The sequence below is a fragment of the Oryctolagus cuniculus genome, chromosome 3, assembly GCF_964237555.1.
Source record: "Oryctolagus cuniculus chromosome 3, mOryCun1.1, whole genome shotgun sequence".
NCBI classification, from domain to species: domain Eukaryota; kingdom Metazoa; phylum Chordata; class Mammalia; order Lagomorpha; family Leporidae; genus Oryctolagus; species Oryctolagus cuniculus.
In genome coordinates this window covers 97,070,452-97,097,422 of record NC_091434.1, presented here as the reverse complement: position 1 = coordinate 97,097,422, position 26,971 = coordinate 97,070,452, and positions in this window count along the sequence as shown.

Genomic DNA, 26,971 nt, shown 5'->3' with positions numbered 1-26,971 from the left:
ATCAAGCAAAAGATGATATTCTCTCTCTCTCTCTCTCTCTCTCTTTCTGTTATTTTGCTTTCAAGTAAATAAATCTTTAAAAAATGTTTTAATACGACTTAAATTAAAAATAAGTCGGTGTAAATTGTCAAATAAAAAATGAGTATAGAACCAACTACCCAACTACATGTTACGCACTAGACACACACCTTAAATATGGTCATATAGAAAAGTAAAATGATACAAAAAGATGTGCTGTACTAACAATAAAAACATAACTGGAGTGTCTGTTAAATGCCAACTAAATTGTTAAAAGTTAGAGTAAATAATATGTTAATAATGATAAATTATATTGATTAAAAGATACATATCTAAATATCTATTTAACTAACAGAACTTCAAAATAAATGAATCAAACATTTTAATACTATAAGAAATAGATAACTTCGTAATTATAGTCAGATATTTCAGTAGCTTGCACTCAATAACTAATTAATAAAATATATAGCCAGAAAACATCAAAAAGAATGGAGAAGATTTTAATAAATGAGCTGGACCTAATTACCATTCAGAAAACTCTCTACTAAACAAAGGCAGCAAAATATATATGTTTTCCAACTGCACTCAGGATATTTACCCAGATCATATAAGTTTCAATAATTGTAAAGGTCTTGTGCCATACAAAGTATATTCTCTCATATCAATAAAATTTTAAAAATCAATACTGAAAATGCATTAAGATTCCAAAATATTTGAAAGCAAAAGAATACATTATAAATAATTCACACTTCTGGGAGGAAATAAAAAAAGTACTAGAGAGAAACAAAAATAAAAATGCTATATATCCAAAGTGTGAGATGCTGCAAAAGCAGTACTTAGGGGTAATATTCTAGTATTAGGAAAAAAAATTGTGAAATAAAATACCTCAGATATACTTCTACCTTAAGAAATCTGCAAGATTTCTTACAATGGTAAGAAAATATAACATTAGATTAAATGAAGGCAATCTAAAGCTGAATCTTGTATAAGATCAACAGTATTAGGCCGGCGCTGCTGCTCACTAGGCTAATCCTCCACCTGTAGCGCCGGCACACCAGGCTCTAGTCCCAGTTGGGGCGCCGGATTATGTCCCGGTTGCCCCTCTTCCAGGCCAGCTCTCTGCTGTGGCCAGGGAGTGCAGTGGAGGATGGCCCAAGACCTTGGGCCCTGCACCCCATGGGAGACCAGGAGAAGCACCTGGCTTCTGGCTTCGGATCAGCGCAATGCACTGGCCACAGCGCTCTGGCCGCAGCGGCCATTGGAGGGTGAACCAACAGCAAAAGGAAGACCTTTCTCTTTGTCTTTCTCTCTCACTGTCCACTCTGCCTGTCAAAAATAAACAAACAAATAAAAACAAACAAACAAAAAAAAAAACCAGTATTTTAGCCAAATAGGCTATAAATAAAGATACAAATGTCAATGTCAGAAATGTAGAGGGGTCAACACTACATATTCCAAAGCTAATAAAAGAATAATAAATGACTACAAAGGACAATTTAATGCTAATATATTTAATAACAAATGAAATGGAAAACTTCTTAAAAATCATAAACAAACAGTGCTCACTAAAGGGGAAACAAAGCTACACATCATATCTATTAAATAAACAGACACTTTATCAAGATATTTACCCAAAAAGGAAATTTCAGACTCAGATGGCTTCACTGAGAAATTCTTTCAAACATTTAAGGAAAAAAAATCACTAATTTAGAATAACTTTCTTCATATAATTAAAAAGGAGGTAGTGCCAGTCAACTCATTTTTGAGGATGACAGTATTGTAAAATAACAACCAATGTATATCATTGATATGAAAAAAAGAAGAAAACTACAGAGGCAATATTTCCAAACAAAATTTTGGTAGATCAAATCTAACAATAAATAAATAATACTTTGTGGCCAATTTACTTTTGTCCCAGCAATGCAAAGGAAACTCAACATTGAAATTATAAGTGAATAGGGGGGCTAGTGCTGTAACACAGTGGGTTAAGCTGCCATCTGTAGCACCAGCATCTCATATGGGCACAGGTTCGAGTCCTAGATGCTCCACTTCCAATCCAGTTCTCCACTATGGTTTGGGAAAGCAGTGGAAATGGCTCCTGGTTCCTGGTTTCAGGTTGGCCCAGCTCTGTCTGTTGCAACTGTTTGGGGAGTGGACCAGCAATGGAAGACCTCTCTCTGTCTCTCTCTCTCTTTCTCTCTCTCTCTGCCTTTGCCTCTCTGTAACTGTGTCTTTCAAATAAATAAATAAATCTTTTTTTAAAAAAAAATAAATGAATTGGCGTCGGCACTGTGGCATAGCTGGTAAGACTGCTGCCTGTAATACTAGTATTCCATATGGCACCAGTTCAAGTCCTGGCTTCTCCAGTTGTCGGGGAACGGGACAGCCTGGCCAGCTGTGCCGCTCCCGACAAGAAGTTTAGTGCTGGGCTTTTTCCACCCTGCCCGTAGCTAATTGCAAGATCCTGTTTTGACTTTAAGCATCCTGTTATTGCATGTTTCCCACACTTAGTTGGTAACATGTTTTCCGTGAATGATATATATATAAATAGGTGGACGGTGGGCGGGTGAGGATGAATGAACGCTGGTAAAAGACGGAGGGATGAATGACCGCTGGAAAAAGACGGAGGAATGAATGAACGCTGGTAAAAGACGGAGGAGTGAATGAATGCTGGTAAAAGACGGAGGAATGAATGAACGCCGGTAACAGGCGGAGTTGTGAATGAACGCCGGTAACAGGCGGAGTTGTGAATGAACGCCGGAAACAGGCGGGAGTTATGAATGAACGCCGGTAACAGGCGGGAGCTATGAATGAATGCGAGTAGTAAGCAGGAGTGGTGAATGAAGGAGTTGTGAATGAATGAGTGAGTGAATGAATGCCGGTAGCAGGGCGGGCGTTCGCGACATGTAACGCGAGTCTGCCGAAAAATAAAGTGAAAGCTGAAAAGCCGATAAACGCGTCTGGTGTCTCCGAGGTCTCGCCGGCGTTAACCTATCCGGAAGGTGTACGCCTGCACCAGTTCTGGTCCAACTCCCTGATAATGCACATGGGAAAGCAGTGGAAGATGGTCAAGTCCTTGGGCCTCTTCACCCATGCAGGAGACTGGGAAGAAGCTCCTGGGTCCTGGCTTCGGATAGGCCCAACTACAGCTGTTGTGGCTATTTGGGGAGTGAACCAGCGTATATGGACGATCTCTCTCTCTCTCTGTTTATGTCTCTGCGTCTGCCTCTCTGTAACTCTGCCTTTCAAATAAATAAATGAATCTTTTATAAAAAAATAAGTGAATATAATTTATCATATAAAAAGGCATTTAATAAACTATGTAAATACAGAAAAAAGATTGGACAAACTACTCATTTATTTTTTCTGAAATTAACAAAGTAAACTAAGAAAGGAACTTCTTAAGTCTTATAAAAGAAATGTACGATTCTGTCAGTTGCTTCTTCACTTTGCTGAGCAGTTCTTTTGTAGTGCAGAAGCTTCTCAGCTTGGTGTAATCCCATTTGTCATTTCTGGCTTTGATTGCCTGTGCTTCTGGGGTCTTTCCCAAGAAATCCTTGCCTATATCAATGTCTTACAGAATTTAATGTTCTCTAGTGATTTGATGGTATCAGGTTGTAGATTTAGGTCTTTTATCCATTTTGAGTGGATTTTTATGTAAGGTGTAAGAATGGGTCTAGTTTCCCACTACTGCATGTGGAGATCCAGTTTCCCCAGCACCATCTGATGAAGAGACTGTCTTTGCCCCAGGGATTGATTTGAGCTCCTTTGTCAAAGATAAGTTGGTTGTAGGTGCATGGATTGATTTCTGGAGTTTCTATTCTGTTCCATTGGTCTAGAAGTCTGTTTTTGTGCCAGTACCACACTGTTTTGATTATAATTGCCCTATAGTATGTCTTGAAATCAGGTATTATGTTGCCTCCATCTTTGTTTTTGTTGTATAAGATTGCTTTAGCTATTCAGAGTCTCTTGTGTTTCCATATGAATTTTACCATCGTTTTTTCTAGATCGGTGAATATCATTGGTATTTTGTTTAAGATCATATTGAATCTGTAAATTGTTTTTGGTAGTGTGGACATTTTGATAATGTCGATTCTTCCAATCCATGAACATGGAAGATAGTTCCATTTTTTAATGTCTCCTATTTCTTTCTTTAGTACTTTATAATTTTCATCATAGAGATCTTTGACATCTTTGGTTAAATTTATTCTAAAGTATTTAATTGTTTTTGGAGCTATTGTGAATGGGACTGATGGTAAAAATTCTTTCTTAGTCATGGCATTGCTGTATATACAAAAGCTATTATATTTTTTGTGCTTTTTTCTAATATCCTGCCCTTTACCAAACTCTTATGAGTTACAATAGTCTCTCAGTAGACTCTTTTGGATCCCCAAAATATAGAATCATGTCCTCTGCATATAGGAACAGTTTGATTTCCTCCTTTCCAATTTGTATCCCCTTGAATATTTACAAACTACACAACTGACAAATGGTTAACATCCAAAATCTATAAAGAGCTCAAGAAATTCAACAACAACAAAACAAACTATATAACTTAAATAAAATTTTTTTAAATTAATTCTACAGAAAACCTACCACTTAACATAACAGTTAATTGTAAACTAAATACTTTCCCTGTAAGGTAAGAAAAAAGACAAGGATGCCATTCTCATTACTAAAGCTACAAGATACAGTGAAAAGTTATCCAGATTAGAATGGTAAAAGTAAAACTTTCATTTTGACAAATGAGTGAATCTTAATGAAAACTGTCCAATGGAACCTATAAGAAAGCTAATAGAACCAATAAATTAAATTAGCAGAACTCTAGGATATGAATTGTATTCTATTTGCTGTATTCTACAAAACACTGCCAGATAAATGGAGAGATATAGCACTAACATGAGCATGATGTGGTGTGGCTGTGTCCAATTCTTTATCCAATACAAGAAAGAATGTGAAGACATGGGGCTGGCATTGTGGCATAATGATTTAACCATTGCCCACAACACTAGCATCCCATATGAGCACTCTAGTTCCATTCCTGGCTGCTCCACTTGCAATTCAGCTCCCTACTAATACTCCTAGGAAAGTAATGGAAGATGGCCCAAGTATTTGGGCCCCTGCCACCCATGTGAAGACCTGGATAGTCTCCTAGCTTCGGCCTGGCCAATTATGGCCATTGTGACCATTTGAGGAGTAAACCAGCCCATGGAAAACCAATATCTCTCTCTCTCTCTCTCTCTCTCTCTCTCTCTCTCTCTCTCCCTCCCATAACTCTGCCTTTTGGATGAATAAACAAAAACCTTATTCTAAAAAAACAGGAATTTGAGGACAAGACCTAGATAAAGGTCAGCAAAGAAACAAGATTTATTAGCGTGCAAAGGTAACAAGTATGTGTATGCTCAAGAATGAGATGCACTTACTGAGTGCATAATTGTACGTGATCTGGAGGCATAGGGGTGGTGTCTTGTATGAGGTTTGAAAGAATATACAAATTGGGTAGTTTGAGTACCGTCCAATTCCTTGTGACCATGCCCCATTTTTTGAAGTCCTAGAAATGTCAATATATCAGGTAGATGATGGAATAGGAGGGTCAGCCATCATGATTTTATTATAATAACATTATCCTTAGCTAAATGTCATTGTATAGTCATAGCCAGTAGTCATATTGGTAACATTTAGCTGGTGCCAAACATGAGCTTATGTTTTTGACAGCATGGGGTGGGAATTGAGAGATTGGATGGTGACCTCATCACCTCCTTGCTAGCTACATTCATACCTACATTAAATATGCATCATGTTCAATCAGACTTGCCCCAAATGGTAGAGTTAGAAATGTGCCAGGGGATTCCAATTTAATCCCATCAAGGTGGCATGTACCAATGCCATCTCACCCGTCAGGGTGATCAGTTTCAGCTCACAACTGATCATTATGATAGGATAAAGAGTCAAAGGGATCACATAAAAAAGACTAGTGTCTGCTAATACTACCTGATAGAATTAAAAAGGAGAGAACAATCCAACATGGGAAGTGGGATACACAGCAGATTCATAGAATAGCAGATGTCCTAAACAGCACTATGGCCTCAGAATCAGCCCTTAAGGCATCTGGCTGAAGAGCCCATGAGAGTATTTTGGGCATGGAAAACCAAGACACTCTGGCAAAAAAACAAAAACAAAATAAAAAACAACAACAACAACAAAAAAACAACAACAAAAAAAACCACCTAAATGAAAGATATCTGCGAGTGAGATCCCAGTGGAAAGAACGGGCCATCAAAGAAGGAGGTACCTTTCTCTGAAGGGAGGAGAGAACTTCCACTCTGAATATGACTTTGTCTAAATAAGATCAGAGTTGGCAAACTTAAAAGGCTTCCATAGCCTTGACAACTCATGACAAGAGCCTAGGGTGATTACTAAGGCCATAAACAAGAGTGTCAATTGTTAAGTCAACAACAGGAGTCACTGTGCACTTAATCCCCATGTAGGATCTCTGTCCTTAATGTGTTGTACAATGTGAATTAATACTATAACTAGTACTCAAACAGTACTTTACACTTGGTGTTTCTGTGTGGGTGCAAACTGTTGAAATCTTTACTTAATATATACTAAATTGATCTTCTGTATATAAAGATAATTGAAAATGAATCTTGATGTGAATGGATTGGGAGAGGGAGTGGGAGAGGGGAGGATTGCAAGTGGGAGGGAAGTTATGGGGGTAAAGCCACTGTAAACCAAAAGCTGTACTTTGGAAATTTGTATTTATTAAATAAAAGTTATAAAAATAAAAAAAATTAAAAATAAATAAACTACATTAAGCCCCCCAAAAATGCATCAAAGGTCTCAGTTGTAAGATGTCAGTTCTTCTACAACTTATCTATAGATTCAGCACAACCCCAGATAACATGCTAGTAGCCTTTATGGTTATTGACAAGTTGATTCTAAAATGTAGTGGAAATACAATAGACCAAAATGGACAAAGTAACTTTTAAAGTTGAAGGACTACAATAAAAACCAGATTTTAAGATATTCTAAGGCAATATTTATCAAGAGAGTTGTGTTATTGACACAAAATTAAAGAAATGGGTCAATTAAACAGAATGGAGATGACAGAAATAGGTGCTCACATTTGTGGACAACCAATTTTTGACAAAGCTATGAAGGTAATTCAAAACAAAACCTGAAAAATTAGGAATCCATATGCCTAAAATGCACTTCAAAACACGTTTTGGACTGTATACAAAAATTACTCAAAATACTTAAATACTTGAAAATTGAAATGATACAATTGTTTTGGAAAAATAGTTTGGTAGTTTTTTAAACAATTTAAACACAACTCTACCATATGATTTAGCCATTCTACTCCAAGGCATTTACCCCCAGAAAGAAAGCATTCCTTTTTTTTATTTTAAAGGGGATGGGAGAGATCTTCCATCTACTAGCTCACTCTCCAAAATGCCTGCACCAGCCAGGGTTGGGACAGGCTGAAGCAATTAACCTAGAACTGAATCTGGGTCTACCATAGGTGGCAGGGCCACAAGTACTTGAAACATCATCTACTACTTCTGAGGATGAATTAGCAGGAAGGGAGATTAGAAGTAGAGGAGTTGGAATTTGAAAACCAGTACTCCACTGTGGAATGTGGGTGTCCCAAGAGGCAATAGCCACAGCCTGCCCACCCACACAAACATTTTAGTAATGTTCATATTTTCCTTTTCCTAGTAGCCTAAATCTGAAAATAGTCCCCCCAATCTACCATCAGTGTTGGATAAACAAAATAAACTATTTAACAACAAAAACAAACTACTGAAACATGCTATAGCATGGGTGAATATCAAAATACTTAAGACGAGTGAAGGAATCCAGTTCTACATATCAAAGCACATCATTTATTGTACTATGTATTTAAAAAAAAACTTAGTGAATGCAAACAATGTATATAGCAGTCCTCCCTTATCTGGGCTTTTTCTCTCTGGTTAAACATATGTAACTTAAATTATAAAGGCTTAAAACTTTAAGTGGAAAATATAGACAATAAGACAATTGTAAACAATCTATAAGTTTTACATTCACCTGTGCTCTGAATAGCCTGATGAAATATTGCAGTGTCCCATTCTGTACAACTTAGATGTGAATCATCCCTTTATCCAGCATGTATATGCTGCTATCCCATTAGTCACTTAGTAACCATCTCGGTTAGCATTTAGGCTTGAATCATATTACACGACTGTGTTGCCATATCCCTTATGGAATAGCCCAACTCTATATCCCAATGCCCATGGCCTCTGCTTCATTTCACCTCATGATATAGATAGTGTATCATTTTACAACATCAGAAAAAAAAAAGGTGACTACAGTACAAGAAGACATTTTGATACAGCTGTCACATTCACATAACTTTTATTAAAGTATATTATTATAATTGTATTTTATTAGTGATCATTACCATTAATCTCTTCTTGTGCCTAATCTACAAATTCAACTTTATCCTATATATATATTTATATATATATACATATATATATGGATAGGAGAAGCATCATTTTTTTTTCATTTTTTTTAACTTTTATTTAATGAATAGAAATTTCCAAAGTACAGCTTATGGATTACAATGGCTTCCCCCCCCATAACTTCCCTCCCACCCGCAACCCTCCCCTCTCCCTCTCCCTCTCCCCTTCCATTCACATCAAGATTCAATTTCTTTTCTTTTTTTCTTTTCTTTTCTTTTTTTTTTTGACAGGCAGAGTGGACAGTGAGAGAGAGACAGAGAGAAAGGTCTTCCTTTTCTGTTGGTTCACCCCCCAATGACCGCTGGCGACTGGCGCTCTGCAGCCGGCGCACCACGCTGATCCGAAGCCAGGAGCCAGGTGCTTCTCCTCGTCTCCCATGCGGGTGCAGGGCCCAAGGATCATATTTTTAGCATTTGATATCACCCATGGTTTCAAATATCCACTAGGGATTGTGAAACATATCCCCTAAGCATATGGGGAAATATTGTACTGAAGGGAAGCAGAAAAGAGTTAGCTAAATTTGGTGTGTTGGGGGAAGGAATGGGAAAAGTAGGAGGGAAAATGCTCTTTATTGGTTGGATGTGAGTTAGGTGTCCACACTTGGCATAGGCCTGGGTGAATTATTTGGGATTGAAGTTTGTGCAAATTGGAGAAAGAATTTTCCAAAAAGAAATTTGAGATCTTATTATGACAAGAAAGAGGAATGAAGAAACAAACCAAAGATATTTTCACTTAAACAAGCATATTTATCCCAATTCCAATAACATTATACAAGTATTTCTTGATTGATTGCCTACTACACCAACAACTAGCTTGGTGCCAAGTCTTGGGATTCCACTGTTGAGAAGAAACAGAACCATACTTCTTGGGAAGTGGTACAATGAGGGAAATGTATATAGAAAGAGATCATGAAAATACAAATATGGATCCTTATCGTCTAAGCCTTAGGACCATCACACATACATGAAACTATGTCACAGCTCAAGCAAGCATAGAGAAGCAGAAAGCAGGTGAAATATTGGAATACCACAAAAATAGAAATAAGAGGCATTCCATGGGATAAATAGTGAATTGCAGGTATTTAGCACAGAGTATTGGAATAAAGCAATCTTTAAATACATACAGTTTTCAATTTTGCAATTGTAAGCCTCAAGTTACCATATGATAAGTTACCACGTACCATAAAGAAAGAAAAATAGAACGAGAAAAAAATTTTCTAAAATGTAAGGCATATTAGCCTATGCATTCAGTTCAGGCCCAGAAGTCATGAAGAAAAGCAGTACTATCTGCAACAGATGAGAATAGATGTCAAACTTTTTACTAGGTTATTGTATAGTAAGAATTCAATCAGAGGTTAGTGCATACTATCTATATGTGGAAAGACCTAGGTTGATGAAATCCTCGGCCACATATGGGTGATATATTACCTTGGCAATTAAATTCTTTCCTCATATTCTGATTTGTTTGAAATTGGTGATATTACTGGCAACCTTACATGTGTTTTATGAAGTGTGAGTAAGAGAAGACGCATTAACCCCTTCACAGAACACCTTGTTCAGTGAATGACGGGGATAGAAATCACAGGAATTTCTTTATTACACAAAATTTGTTAATTCTAATTATATTAGATATATAGCATCTTAAATATATTTTATTACATTTATTATGCTCATATTTATAAAACATCCATTTAAAGAAAACCCTCCAGTTAAGGTCATTCCTAGATACCCTTTCTAGAAGCAGTATGAAGGCAGGAAAAACATCTCAGTTATTTGCTCCTCTCCTTCTCCCCAGTGCCCGAAAAAATGAGGTGGCACATTACAGCAATGAATTAGTGAGTTCTGTCTAGATGCGGCAGTCAGGATTCCAGTGGTCAGTACTGGTGAAATTATATTATCCAGGTAATCCAAATAGCTTGTTCCTAGTTGAATTTAACAGTGAGACAGGGCTCTAGGGTCTCTTATACTTAGTCCTTTATAAACTTGAAGTTTCTCCTTTTGTCTTCATAAATGATGGTGTCTCATTTGTTTTAATGTGCTTTTAAATAACAGTCACCTTTCTGTATCTTATAATTTTAGTAGAAATGTATAATTTTGATATAGTTTATATTTATGTATATGTACATGTGTATACATTTTTATATATATTTATATTTATCTTACAATGAGCCAGAAATAAAAGCAAACTAACCAATCACCACTTTGTTTCCAACATGGGAATGAAGCTTTTTTTTTTTTCATGTGATATATGCAATAAGAAAGAAAAGGCCTCTGTGAGCAAATGTACATAAAGCAGAAGATATGCTATTAATAATTAAGTAAATACTATTCTGGTATTTAGCCTTTCTCCAGCTTTATATTTTTGGCAAGATTGTAATTTTTTATAATCACATATACTCAGTTAAAATATGGAACAATAAGGATATATTACTAATTGCAGTTTAAAATATTGTAACACAAACAGTGAAGAAAATTCCTTGCTGGCTAACTATTTCCCCCATAGATTTTTGGAGGCCTTGCACTCTAATCAGGATTTTGAGCCCTTCAATTGCTGAACTAGCAAACTGTTTGTAAGTTACATATGGTACTAGCCGAAACTGCAGACTTTGCAAGACTTTCCAAGAATTTCAGAAATGGCACAAAAGGAAATATTAAGTGTATCCAGTAGTAAAGGTATGACGAGGAAGACACATTCAATGGCAAAGTAAATTCGTTCAGAAAAAGAGCAGCACAGGCAATCAAGATAACCAGTATTACCACATTACCCCTGAGAAAGGTATTGAAAATCCTGGCCTCCATCTTTGCTAGAGATAAATTCCTCACTTCACAGCTCAAGCCAGCCAAAATAGAAAATGCTTGATTCTTACTCTCTCACAAATGGTATTTCAACAAACCAAGTAAAGGAAGCATTTTTCAATGGTCAGAAAAGCCACCTTCTACCTTCGCTCAGCCCCTCCTCTCAGAAATCCTTCAAACTAGTCCATGTCCTCCTTGAAATTAGATGCATTAAATTTATTTTACAAGATCTTCATAATAGCTTTGGATCTACAACTTAGCAAACCAATAAAAGTAACTTCCGACTTGGAAACATTCCTTTCCATTTGGAAATATTACAGTCAGGGAAATTTTTTTTTTTAAAAAAGAAGGTGAATAATAATCTGTCAAATATAAGAAAAATGAATTGTCAATAAAATAGCACATTGATGTAGAGGAAAGATGCGTGGCTGACTGTGCCAGGGCCTGTGTAGCAAGGGCCTTTCTGGAAGTTGGGAATGATTGGATTGGCGAGTCTCTATTGTTGTGCATGGAGCTTCCTGTTGCCTGGCCTGACATAGTATGTTATTAACCATTTTGGGATGGAGCATCATTATTCTTCATGAAGAATTTAAAGAAGATCTTGACTTGAGCTGATTGCAAGAGGACTCATGCTGTGCCATGTGGTATAAAAATATCATCAGTCTTATGCCACTGGCACATTCTAACACCTAGTGGAATAAGCCAGGCATCGATGTTCAAGGTTTTATATAAGGTAACAGCTGCTTTGGTCAGACAGTTAATTAAATATGTTAATTTCCCATACAACCAACAGTAGCGACAACAGATCAAAGAGGGATTTTATGACATTTCTGGGTTCCCTGTGATACCCAAGACAATGGACTGTGCCCACATCGTCTCCCAATCTCCTTGTAGAGTGATGTTGCCTTTCCCCATTGGAAACAATCCTGTTCTATGACACTGCAAATATTGTACATGCTTCGGTATCACACTCACTACTGCCAATTGTCACCACTCCAGTCTTGAACGGCTATCTGGGTCTGATCCCGTTGCTAGTGTTTGGTTAGTCAGTAAATATCACAAATCAAGCTAAAGGCGGAGAATGGACTCTCTCCATTTGTGTCAGTCTAAGTTGGCATTTATGTTTCATCTTTGTGGAGTAGATGAGGCACGTATTGTAAATCACTGTAGGGGCAATGACTGGATTTTATCTTAGGCATGTAGAGAAGGACTGAAAGATTATTCTAGATGGTGTTTTGAGTTAATCACATGGAGTGTACAAAACTCAGAGTACATTTTTAAAAATGTAATAACACTGCAGTGTGCTTTCTGGCAATATGTGATCCTATGAAAGAAAATGTTCTCACATTAATTCATGAAAAGTAGTAATCACAGTATCTAGTGACCATAAGAGTGACTTGGAAACTTTTTATAAAATTCTGGAGATCATATGGGATTCTGAGAATTGCTAGAGAAATTTCATGTTTCTGATCATGTATCATGTGCCTAAATGAAAAAAGGTTCAGAGAACCTGTACTGTTAAAATCAGGATGTTGTGATTAGTATTTTGATAGAAAGATTACCAACCTACAGATTTTTCATGGAACTTCGAAAAGCTCATGGTTGCTGATCAGATAATCATCATAAGATTACATATATTCTCAAGTCCAATGTAAAATTTTAAAGAAGAGTGATGATTATATAGCACGTGAGCTGGTGATTATTTGAAAATTGTATGTTATTATACCTTACTGTAAAGTGATGTAGAAATGGCTAATAAAAAGAAAATTTATCTTATACTTGCCAGTATGTCTTTATTTTTTCCTTTGTAAAATGAAAAACCTGAGGAATTACACTCTGAGATTGCAATTTGAGGCACTGTGATAAAATTCTGATCTACAAACTAGCAGCTGGTGATATGGAGCAGCTCCCTTACTACTTTGAGTGTCCAAAATTCTTGGTATCTAAAAATGTAATGTATGTGAACATGACTCAAGAATTCTGACATACGATAATGGATTTTTTTTTTTTTTGACAGGTAGAGTGGACAGTGAGAGAGAGAGACAGAGAGAAAGGTCTTCCTTTTGCCGTTGGTTCACCCTCCAATGGTCGCCGCAGCCAGCGCGCTGTGGCTGGCGCACCACGCTTATTCGAAGGCAGGAACCAGGTGCTTTTCCTGGTCTCCCATGGGGTGCAGGGCCCAAGCACTTGGGCCATCCTCCACTGCACTCCCGGGCCATAGCAAAGAGCTGGCCTGGAAGAGGGGCAACTGGGACTAGAACCCGGTGTGCCAGCGCCGCTAGGTGGAGGATTAGCCTATTGAGCCGCGGCGCCGGCCCATAATAGAGTTTTAATGTTGATTTGTAATTATGCTTTATGATTTACAATTTATTATAAGCAATATAATTTTGACCATTTTATTAACCCCAGGTGAATGTTTAAAAGGAATGTCTGAGTATATATGTTGAATGCTAGCAATAGTTAGGAAGAAGTGCTACTCTAGCAGTAAAGATAGGATATTTAGAATCCATTTGCATAAGAAAGTGAATATGATCTCTCTACTAAGTCTGAAATTCAAGTGGTTATTTGGGAAATGACTATTCTACCACTGCTACTATTAAATTGATGTAAGATAATGGACATGCAACAGAATGTAGCCAAATGGATGGGAAAAGGAACTATGAACATTGTGGAATCTCAGTGAGGATAGCTCAGATGAAGATCAAAAGATAGGGTACAGGGCCAGTATTGTAGCACAGCAGGTGAAGCCACTGCCTGCAACGCTGGTATCACATATGGCTAACAGTGCATGTCCGGGCTACTCTGTTTCTGATCAAGCTTCCTGCTAGCAGCCTAGGGAAAGCAGCAGAAGAGGAGGCAAGTATTTGGGCCCCCATCAACCTCATGGGAGATCTACATGATGCTCCTGGCTCCTGGCTTTGGCCTGGCCCAGTGCTGGCCAATTTGTCAATCTGGGGTGTAAAACAGCAGCTGAAAACCTACTCCCTCTCTCTCTGTACTTTGACTTTCTTTGTTTTTGTTTTTTTTTTTTTTTTTTTTTTTTTTTTTTTTTTTTTTTTGACAGGCAGAGTGGACAGTGAGAGAGAGAGACAGAGAGAAAGGTCTTCCTTTGCCGTTGGTTCACCCTCCAATGGCTGCCGCGGCCGGCGCACCGCGCTGATCCGATGGCACGAGCCAGGAGCCAGGTGCTTTTCCTGGTCTCCTATAGGGTGCAGGGCCCAAGCACCTGGGCCATCCTCCACTGCACTCCCTGGCCACAGCAGAGAGCTGGCCTGGAAGAGGGGCAACTGGGACAGAATCCGGCTCCCTGACCGGGACTAGAACCCAGTGTGCCGGCGCCGCTAGGCAGAGGATTAGCCTAGTGAGCCGCGGCGCCGGCTTAACTTTGACTTTCAAAATAAATTAAATCTTTAAAACAATAGAGTGACACAAGTGATGATATTGTAAGAATAAGAGACAATTTCTGGTAAGAAAATTAATTTAGGTGTATATTTTCTTAAGTGAATAGATTATAACACCACACAATTATAATGGAGGACCCGTACTTAGTAGACCTGCATTAAAAAACACAGGTGGTTTATTTTGTTTTTATACTTGATCTTTTTTGGTTTGTTTATAATTGTAAATATAGGGTTTTTTCAAACACATCATCCTTTTTGAGTTGACACATGGTCACTTAATGCAAATGTGACAAGTTTCATAAATTTATGGTGATTTCAAAAGTGCTACAAAGCAGCCTAAAACAAAGGTAATAAATTGTGGCCGTCGCCGCAGCTCACTAGGATAATCCTCCGCCTTGCAGCGCCGGCACACCAGGTTCTAGTCCTGGTCTGGGCACTGGATTCTGTCCCGGTTGCCCCTCTTCCAGGCCAGCTCTCTGCTGTGGCCAGGGAGTGCAGTGGAGGATGGCCCAAGTGCTTGGGCCCTGCACCCCATAGGAGACCAGGAAAAGCATCTGGCTCCTGCCTTTGGATCAGCGCGGTGCGGCGGCCGCAGTGCGCCAGCCACGGCGGCCATTGGAGGGTGAACCAACGGCAAAGGAAGACCTTTTCTCTCTGTCTCTCTCTCTGTCCACTCTGCCTGTCAAAAAAAATAAAAATAAAAAAAAAGAATTGTAATTGAAATAAGTGTAAAGACCATATTTAGATTTAAAAAGAATGAGCTACTTTTACTCTAAAAAAACTAAAAGTATAAAACAAAAAAATTGAAATAATAAAATTTTCATATAAAAAAGAATTGTACTCAATTGGAAGTATTTTCCCAATATAAACTTGCCCTAGATTAACAACATAATAGAACTGTTCAGAAACTTGTACAGAAAACAAGGCAGAAATATTACTCTGTTTCTCAAAAGATTTATTTATTGGAAATGCAGAATCATGGAGGTTGGCATTGTGGAACGGTCGGTTGAACCACCATCTGCAATGCTGGCATCCCAAATGGGCACTGGTTTGATTTCTGGGTGCTTCATTCTGATGAAGCTTTCTAAGTGGTGGAAGATTATCCAAGTCCTTGTGCCTCAGCACACACTTGGGAGACCGAGACGGACTTCCAGGCCCTTGGCTTTAGATTGGCCCAACTTTGGTTGTTGTAGCCATTTGGGTAGTGAACCAGCAGACAGAGGGTGTCTCTCTCTCTCTCTCTCTGTTCCTCCTTTTCTTTCTGTAACTATGCCTTTCAAATAAATAAGGAAATCTTAAAAAAGAAAAAGAAAGGCAGATTCAGAGACAGGGAAATATGGGGTTGGGTGAGGTGGGGAGGAGGAGGAGGATTCTCCATATCCAGATCCATTCCTCAAATGTTCACAACAGAAAGGGCTGAGCCAGGTTAAAGCCAGGAGCCAGCAACTCCATCCTGTGGGTGGTAGGAACACAGGTACCTTGGCCATCATCTACTGCCTCCCTGGTACACCAGCAGGAAGCTGGATGAGAAACTTGAAGCAGTCAGGTTATGACACAGCCACCAGGATGTGGGTACCCCAAATGTCAATCTACCTTACTGTACAAGCACACCCTCTCTGAGAAATATTATCTTAGGGGACAGAAGTGACAACTTTGTCTTCTATGCATTAGTTAGAATGCAAGTAGAGTTCTGAGTTCAGTAATTATTTGGACATGTAAAAGTGACATTGGTAAGCTGAAGTCCAAAGGAGGGATTGAGAGGTGAGATGGAGTTAAAAAGAAAAAAAAAAGGCCTCTTTCTCAGGGATGACAGCTGAAGCCATTTCCCAGAGCTATGGATGGAGTTCTAAGGATCTTAGAAGTGTTCTTTCTTCTTTATTCTCACAGCATACTTAAATAGGAGGAAAAAGTATTATTCCCATTTCACAGATGAGTAAAGTGAAATCATCTCTACAATACTGTGAATAATAATTGAGAAAACAGTCCATTTACCACGAACAACATTTAAAGATTGCATTTGTAAAAGTATACAGTTTTAATATATAAACTCTAACATCATATATATTCTCTGATTTATTTGCTCTCAGATGTTCTTCTCAGACCCATATATATCCCTTCAGACAAAATTTAAAAAGTTAAAGTTTATTTATATTAGCATAAATATGGATAATGATGTTAATTTCCATGTTATCTATATTACAACCATAACTGTACTACAACCTTATTTATATACAATATATAGTCTACAGTACTATAAATTTAAATTGATTCAATTTAACCATACATTTTTTATATATGTCATGAAATTAGGACCAAAAATTACTTTAGCACCTTAATAAAGTATTTTTCCATATCATTAACTTGAAATAAGTAAATTGCTTCTCAGCTCTCCCTATTTCTCTATTTTTTCAAATTTTAATTAATTACAAATTGAATTAGTAGTCAAACAAAAACATGAAACAAGTGGTAAGTAGGAATTTCCGTCTTCCAGTACTCTGAAGTAAATGTTCGTAATTAGGTGTCTTGGAGTTCAGTTCAGTTCTGCTGTGCATTCCCAGGTGTTAGAGCCTGGTTTCACAAGTCAGTGCCAACATTTTCCAAAGGAACATACCAGTGCAGATATCAGTCAAAGATTTTGGGGGTCACCACACTGACATAAATGTAGGGATTCCCATAATCTCTTTAACTTTGATAAATTGTGAGCACAACTCACAAAACTCCCTGGATTCATCTTATGTGTAACTGCAGTTTTGTTACCAAGGATGCAGATGAAGAGGACTCAAATGTAAAGGCACGTTGTGCAAGGTCTGGATGGGAAAGTTCCTAATGCGGCGGTCTGTTGCGGTCGCCTTGTGGAACATCAGTGTGTTCACCAACCAGGAAGCTCTCCTGAACTCCATCTTCCAGAGTTTTCATCGTTCTTTCCTTACGGAGGCAGGATGGATTAAATCATTGGCTCTGTGTCTGAACAGTCTCCAGCTCTTTCCTTTTGTTCGGTGCTGCTGCAAAGTTCCAATGCTTTAATCACAGGGCTGGTCCTTCTGGTGAGGACCTCCTATCCTGAAACCTTCTCAAGCCCCACCCCACCATAAGTCACCTCATAAAAGTCACCATAAAAGATACTTCTATCACTAAGGAAATTCCAAGAATTTTTGAAGCTCTGGGCCAGGAACCAGGATAAAAAACTAGATACATGCTTTATGTGAGCACGTTAGCTATCATTCTAACAGCTTACTGTAGTTTACTATATAAATATTAGTCCTTTACACAAATGCTTTTAAACCTTAAGGAAATATTTAGCAGATTTTGAATAGTTTTGGTCAAACATCAGGGAAATGTATGTTTATGTTTTTAATTATTTTTGTTTTATTTGAAAAGCTCATACACACAGAAGGGCTGATGGGGGAAAGGGGGAGAGAGAGAGAGATCTTGCATTACTGGTTCACTCCCCAAATATCCACAATAGCCAGAATTGTACCAGACAAAATCCAGCAGCCAGGAACTCAATCCAGGTCTACCTAGTGGGCGGCAGGAACCCAAGTACTTGAGCCATTACCTGTTGGCTAATCAATCAAAAACATCTTCCTGCATTAGCAGAAAGCTAAAATGGACAACAGAGCTGGGAATTGAACCCAGGCACTCCCAGATGTGCTGCAGTTGTCCCAAGCAGCTTTTTAACTACTGTACCAAATGTCTACTCTGAAAATATATGTTTAAGAACATTTGCCCCTTTGTTGATGAGTAATGAGTAAATTAGATTTTTTTAATTGATTAGGCATGCTCAGTACAATTCTGATGACTTCTCACACTTTATATCCTTTAAAAAGTAGTTATATTTCATTGAGGAATAACTGGTTCTGTTGGAGTGCATTTAGGTTGCATGACTGAAAAGAATTTGCAATTTCTCCCTTCACCCTTTATTGTTTTTAAAAAGATTTAGTTGTTTGAAAAGCAGAATTACAGAGACAGAGAGAGGGAGAAGCAGAGAGATCATCCATCCACTGGTTTACTTCCCAAATGACTTCAATAGCTAGAGATGGACCAAGCCAAAGCTAGAGCCAGAGCCTGAAACTCCACCTGGATCTTCCCAGTGGGTGTCAGGGGCCCATGTACTTGAGCCATCCTACACTGCTTTCCCAGGCACATTAGCAGAGAGTTGGATTGGAAGCAGAGCAACTAGAACTTGAACTGGCAGCCATATGGGATGCTGGCAAAGCAGGAAGTGGCTTCACACATTGCACCATAATATCATCTCCAAAGCACTGGCTTTAAGCTTTCTCTTTCTCATGAAGAAATTAAGTGATATTTAAATTAAATAGCTCTGTTTAGCGAACAACTTAATCCTAGTATTCATGGGGATTTTTGGGGGGGTCTTAATTTATGTATAGGAGCAAAGATATATTATCATTGATGTCAGGAAGTTACATGGACTTTATACATGTTAATCAATGATTAAGGATAAGTCTATCACAGGCAGAAAAAATGAGAGGATGTGGAAAGTAACAAGGCACAGTAACAGGATGTGTGTGTGTGTGTGTGTGTGTGTGTAGAGCGTGAGAAAATGAGTATGATATTGACTTAGTTTTCACTCTATTCATCACTGAAGCTGCACAGATAATATATTAAATGAATAACATAGTTTCTTTAATTCAATACAATACACATGCTGTTTATAAGACGTGTAACTTTCCCTAGGTTTTGTGGCAATGTTTGTAGAAACTTTAGAACAATTAAGAAGTCCAGAGGGAATGAGATTCCCGAAAAGCGATGTTCTGTTACCTGGAGTGGAGAACCAAGGGTATACATCCTGCTTAGGCACACACTAGTTTTGATGCAAATGCTAAAATGACAGGTAGAGAGTGAAGAATAACTGTGTCTGTTCATAGTCTTCGAAATGACATTCGTTGGATAAATCTTCCTGCCAGTGGAGAAACAGACTATCTGCTATTTTGACAAGAAAGAAATTATAAACCCTAGAGAAAACTTGGGCCTCTGGCAAAGGAGAGATGATGAGAGGGGGGTGGGGACAGAATGAAATCAAGAATTTCTGGATGAAAATCAGCCAATACTAAACAGCATTGCTGAAGAATCCCATGATGTGTGTTTTAGTGGCAGAGAAAACTGAGTAGCAGTTTGGGACATTCATTACTTACTTTTCTCATCACACCATAAAAATAATATGAACTTCTAATAAAAAGTATTCTAAATAATTCGTAATTATGTTGAGGGAAATGAGGAATATGAAAGAATAAAAGCAGATATTTATATCATGGGAATACAAAAGTGCACTCACAAAATGGAATTGAGTGATTTAAGCTACCCACCCAGATGTGGAATTTCTATAACTACTGTTCATTGGTGAGGGAGTAGGACAAGGACAGGGGTCCTGCTTGAGCAACAAGGAAACCACAGAAGATGCCACCTTTTTACACTTGCCATTTCTTTTATTGACAAGTTCTCTTTCATTTTACCGCATGTCCTTCTCTGTCGTGGCTACTGCAAAGGTTTCAATACTCATTCAATAAGTGATGAATATACTCAACAATTGCAGCCACATGGACTGTACAGCGCATTTTCATACTGTTAACATGTTGCCAACTTGCAACTCTTCGCAGTCTGAGTAAATGTTTTGACAAGAAGAGACAGCAAGGACAAATAAGAAGTAGCGGTCTTGAAGAAACTCAGCCCCAGTTCTAACAGCTTTAAAGTCTTAAGAGTGTTTTCACTGGGGCAGCACCAGATAAATTGCTCTTATATGTGCATGCAAGAGACTAAAATTCCTTTGAAAGTTTATAATTTCTCATGGGAAAACACAACATAAAAGTTACTTTTACTCATAGAAAAACAAAACCATATTTTCCTGTCAACCTTTGCTGTTGGGAATTTCAAACTTTTTGCATTTTTTTCCTGTGATTCTTAGCTGGCCCAAGGGACAGGCGTTTACAACATAATTTACTTTCAACGTGTCTCTGTAAATCATTGTAATACTCTCTATTGCTCATGGACAGAAAAAAAGAAAAAAAGAAAACTCCCCACGGGGCTCTATGTCCCACTTTCCCTAGGCTGCACAGTCCAAACAAAAACAGGAACTTTCTCTTTTAATGTCCAGCCTCAAAGACCAACACATGCACACAAGTAGCATGCAGTGAATACAGGTAAACTTAGAACTATGGGCTTCCTTCCAGGGAAAAGATTGTGTATTAAGGTTAATTAGGATTGGGGATATTTGCCATAGGTGATGCAAAAACTGTAGAAGTGCTCAGATCACTCCAGAATAGGTAGGCTGCTTTCAGTTCAATGACTTAAAATATTTTTTCATAAAAAACCTAAGGCCCTGTAAACACACTTTTGCCAAACCATTATTATCAAGGACCATTCAGTTTTATATGAGAATTTGATGACTTATTCACTGGTTGAACCTTCACCTTTTACAACCTTAATGGGGATTTATTAGCTATTTCACACTGTGTAAATTTGAATCTAGGTCAGATGAGTAAGAAAAGTAGGGCATATCCAAGCCCAAACAGCAACCTGAAAGATAATATGTCTTAGCAAGAGAAAGTAAGAGTACAGCAAAATTAAACAGATGATTAAAACTGTCCTCAGCAATCTGGGATTTGAAGACAAACCGATAAATGAGGGAGGACTCAGTATGCACCGCTTGAGCTCAAATTCAGGTGACTTGTCTGGTTCCTACACAAACTCTGCAGATTAAGGAGTTAAAATGTTTTAGTAACCTGCTTCTGCTAGCTGTCCATAACAGGAAACGTAACCCAGGTGGGTTTGATATTCACAAGATTAAAGCTTATGTCGACCATCAAATGGTGACCACATTAAAGCTGTTTTAATGAGGCTGTGGGAGATAATGAATGAATGTTGCTAATTCACTGCAGAGGAGACAGCCTGGCCTCCATTTGACCTCTTTGCCGCCAGGTATCTTAAACAATATTTTAGTTCTACTTAAAGCCAAAATGGGATGGTCCCTAAGATAAAAACCAAGCCAAATGCTTAGAAGAATGACTTCTGCTGGTGTTACAGCCAGAGAATATTTCTTTTTCTCCCTGGATTCCTTATAAAAAGGATGCTGTGTAGCAGGATGAAAATCACCCTCAGTGTCAGCCTTATCACAGTTATCAGTTTCATCAGGCTGTTCCCTATAGTGTTCCTCTCTGTTGTCCAGCGACATTTTCCAAGGAAAATATCACTATGTGAAGGCATGGGTAGAGGACTAATATTTTAAGGTAGGATTCTCTTCTGATTTAACTTCATCCTGAGGAAATTTTAGGGGATTTAGAGGGCCTGCTTATCTTCATAAATATCAAGCATTTGAAAGATTTAAGACAGCAGCATACTAGGGATTTTACATGCCAAAAATTACAACAGGGTTCAGCAGTTCTCTGCTCCCAATTCATGGTGTTTTCACCTGTTTTGCCAGTCAAAATGAGTAGGGGGTAGGTCATTTCCGGAACTGAGGAGCTCAGGATGACTTTTCCCTAATAGAAGACAATTTTTCTTTTAGTAGAAGATGAGCTCAGGTAATTATAATTAGGGAAGAAAGGACAGGCATGAAATACTCTCTCATTGATTTTGGTCACTGCATACAAAAACTATCCAATAAAGGCAAATTAATGCAAATGAGAACATATTTTAGAACTTGGCTAACATCAATACAGTAAGTAGTTTCAAGTTACAAGGGCTTCAACTTCCCTCCCCACCCCCAGAAGAAAAGAAATATCTGATGGGATTCATGGAATTTACATGGAATTTATATTGGAAATGTTCCTTCTGCTCAATGAGTTTATCAAGTGAGTTTATAGACATGTTAAATGAAGATTGTGATTGTCTTATATGGATGCAGCTTCAACATTTTAAGGATATCTAGCTTTAAGCACTGAAAAAAACTTATGCAAGAGGGGAAAATCCTCAAAATTATTTTCCAGGCCAGATTTATTTTGGCAGTCACTTTCAGGAAACTATGTAGCGTACCAAGCTTTGAGTATTGTATTTGGACACTAATCCATAACTGCAGTCATCAGTTTACTGTCAACCATCTGCTTGGACACTACTCCCACCTCCTAAAAACTAGTGTTAAATTAAAATGGCAACAGAAAACTTTAGCAGAAAACGGAAAAGTGGTAATAATACCTTTAAATAACAGTACCTTAAAACTCATAGAAAGGCTTATGAGTCAAATAGTGAGGCTGTTTCATCACTATCGAAACTTCATTAACAATAACTACCTAATGCTTTCCATCACAGCAAGATCCTTGAAAGAACCATCCACATCCATCCTTGCTTCTTTATCTGTCCCTCCTCTACACACAGCTACCTTGAGTTTCCCTGGATGAATCCCTGTGATGAAGTGAAACTGACCTTCTCTGTCATCATTTCACTTTATCTGAGCCATTTGAGTCAGGAGAAAGGTGAAGGTTCCCTAAGAACTGGACACCTTTACCTCTTTGGTGTTTTCTTAGTCCAGCCACCACGCACGGGTGCATGCTGATGGTTTCCCAGTGCCCAACTCTACCTTAATCCTTTTGCTGGAGATGCAGAACTATAAAAGGATAACCAATGGCCCTTGATGTATTTCCTGTCCAAGGCTTCAGAGACATACTCAAAGAAAAGTGCTTAGCACCAGAGGGAATTCCCTAATTCCCTCATCCCATACTGCATTCACAAACCTGCCTCTAATTTTGTCAAAATCACAGGTAAAACAACCATCTTCTAGCCATTTTGACATATCAGAAACCTAGATCGACTTCTCGTTCTCTCTTCATTTTCACAAGCCAACTAGCTATGATATCCTGAAGATTATGTTGTAAGTGAATGAAAATACAATAGAAATTTGCTTTAAAAAAGAGCAAAAAAAATTTAATGGGTTTGTTTCCCTGAAAAAGTCCAAATTCGCTTTAAGGCTTTCGTTGTGCTGTTGGGACATCTTCGGAAATGCTGTCTCTGAGCTCTGCTTGCTTGTCTCTCATTTCCACCATTGCTAGATTTCCATTTTAGGATGTTGACTGTTCTATGCTAACACTCCATCCTTGTAGAAATTCCACCTGAAAGGGGCTAGAGTCGTGGCTCACTTGGTTAATGCTCTGCCTGTGGTGCCGGGTTCTAGTCCTGGTTGCTCCTCTTCCAGTCCAGCTCTCTGCTGGCCCGGGAAGGCTGTGGAGGATGGCCCAAGTCCTTGGGCCCTGCACCCGCATGGGAGACCAGGAGGAAGCACCTGGCTCCTGGCTTCGGATCGGCCTAGCACTGGCCGTAGCAGCCATTTAGGGGGTGAAGCAATGGAAGGAAGGCCTTTCTTTCTGTCTCTCTCTCTCACTGTCTCACTCTATCTGTCAAATAAATTAATTAAAAAAATAAGAAAAGAAATTCCACCTGAAAGAGAGGACTCCTTCATCAAAAGTTTCAAACAAGAAATGTGAAAATCTCCTGGTATTCCTGGCCAGAATTAAACTAAGTGCTTATCCCTGATCTAAGTAGTATGCTTAATTGGAGTCAGCTTTCTGATTGGCCAGATTGCAATTACACATCCATACCTGATATCCAGCAGAGGCCAATACTTTTTTTTTAATTTATTTTATTTATCGAAAAGACAGAGTTATAGAGAGAGGTAAAGTCAGAGAGAGAGAGAGAGAGAGTCTTCCATCCACTAATTCACTCCCCAAATGGCTGCAATGGCCAGAGCTGAGGTTTCTCTGAAGCCAGGAATTAGGAGCTTCTTCCTGGTCTCCCACACAGGTGCAGGGGCCCAAGGACTTGGGCTATCTTCTATTGCTTTCCCAGGTCATAGCAGAGAGATGAATTGGAAGAGGAGCAGCTGGGACTAGAACTGGTGCCCATTATGGGATGCTGGCACTGCAGACCAGTGCTTTAATCTGCTGTGCCACAGCGCCAGCCATCAATACTTTTGAAGGCCCAAGAATGAGAGTGGTGTAGCATTCATAGTATAAAAATTAGGAGGAAAGTGGAAGTTACGAGGATATTCTAAGAATGTGCATTTTCCCCTAAGAATCAAGTGAAACGTAGAAACAGAAAAGTAAAAGTGTGAGTGAGTTAAACTGTAACCTTGATATAACTTTATACTGTAGGAATTAGTGAAAAGTGGGCATATTTTGAAAGTCATCTAACACGTCTGGTTACCAAGAGGTCCCCTTGGAATGTTTCTGTCTGTTTTTATCTCCTGAGCAGGCACTGATTTTTATGTATAGCAAGTCTCAATACTTTCACAGTTTCCAAGTGAATTCCAGATTAAAAAAAAATAGGTAATTCATTAGCATTTCCTAATTTAAATAGTAAAATAGTTCAAGGGAGACTTTTTTTAAAGTTTTAAAAAATGTTTCTTTTCATCTACTTGAAAGGCAGAGGGAGAGAGAACTCTTTCATCCACTGTTTCACTCCTTGAATGCCTGGGGCTTAGGGCCCAGGACAAGCAGATCCAGGCTCTGACAGGTCAAAGAACTACTCAGAGCTCTTTGCCGGTTTATGTCTCCTTTACTCGCAGTGACATTGAAACTCACAAGGAACGGCCACTTACCTCCAACAGCGGTGAAGCCACAGGAGACATCCGCCTTTGTCTTCCTGACAACGGTTGGACACACTCCGAGACATCTACATATATCCACACTTAACCACATACACCAATAGCCACACTCACCAATAGCTTCATCCACCAAATAGCCGCTTTTTCCACAAGCAGTGGTGCCTAGCCATGTCCCCCTCCCCCTACCCAGGTTTACAGGTTTACAGATAAAAGTGGCCCAGAACCAATCTGCTACATAAGATTTGTGGGCAGCTAGCTATTGGCGGACTTCTTGGTTACCACGACACTAGTTACCAGAGAGTACTGAGATATGGAAGAACAGAGATAAGGGACAGGGGCAACAGGCATGGGAACTTGATAACTTCACCTTCCCAAGTTCATTGCCTCAAGACTACTCAAATGCTCACAATAGCAGGACTCGGCAGGGCCCAATCCAGAAGCACAGAATCCCATCCAGGTCTCCTAATGTAGGTAGCAGTGGCCCAAGAACATAAGTCATGATCTACTGACTCCAAGGTTGAATTAGCAGGAAGCTGAATTGGCAGCAAGTGCCGGCTTTTCCCACTGCACCACAACAACCACCATTTTTTATTATTTGAAGGGAAAAACTCAGGAGTGACTTAATCATTGTCATTAATTACAAAAAACTTTTTCATGCTAATTTTATCCACTACCTGTTCACTTCCACAGCAAATTAAACAAAGGGAAAAAGGTAACTTTGTAGAAAGAAGATTTAGTTTTGGTGTGAGACATCTGATGCTTCCAAGCATTTTGTATGTAGCTGTATTAAGAGCAGATAGATTGTCAGGTAGATTGACATGAAGTTGTGCTATAGCTTGTTTCAGGAATCTGATGATGGCTTCTCATCTCATGTTCTTCTCTTAGGATTTTTGGATTAAGGAAACAGAAAAATTCTCAGAATTTTTGGACATGAATAGGCATTCACATCGGACAGGAGTACCATACCTTTGTCTTCTACTGTATTTTTATTAACCTGTTAAAAAAAGGCTATCTGCTCAGAATGGTTTATACCTGTAGAATGGCATATACCTGTGGGTCTCAAAATTAGGCATTGGAATCACCTGTGAACCCAACTCACCTCAAAGAAAGGAAAAAGAAAGATAGCTATGAACTGAGGAAGAAATGAAATCAGGTGGGTCGTTGATCAACCTCTATTCTGATCAGTCTCACATAGAGTGAATGTACTCAATATTAAGGCTCATTCTCAGTTTAGTTGTTCAGTTTCATTTCTATTCTTTGGGCTGTAGAAACCTTTGAAGGCCTTGAATAATAATTCTTTTTCCCATAACCATAATTTTTAAAAGCCTTGGATTAACTTGTAACATTGTACATTTTACAGGGTATGGTGCAATCTTTCAATATATATGCACAATATAAACTGATCAAGCCAGGCAGCTATCATTTCTATTTCTTACCTTTTCTTTCTGTTTAGAATTTACCAGCTCAAGCCTTCCAAATCTTTATACACAGTATACAGTTAATGTGGACTGAAGTCTTCCCACTGTGCTGTAAACACTAGACCCTGTTACTACATACTTTTAAAATATCATTTTGTTTAAAATTTTTATTAACATATACTAACTGTGATTTCTATAGGGTGTAGTGTAATACGTCGACACATTTACCTATCATAAACTAATCAAGCTAGGCAACCAGCCTTTCCATATCTTTATCTTTTCC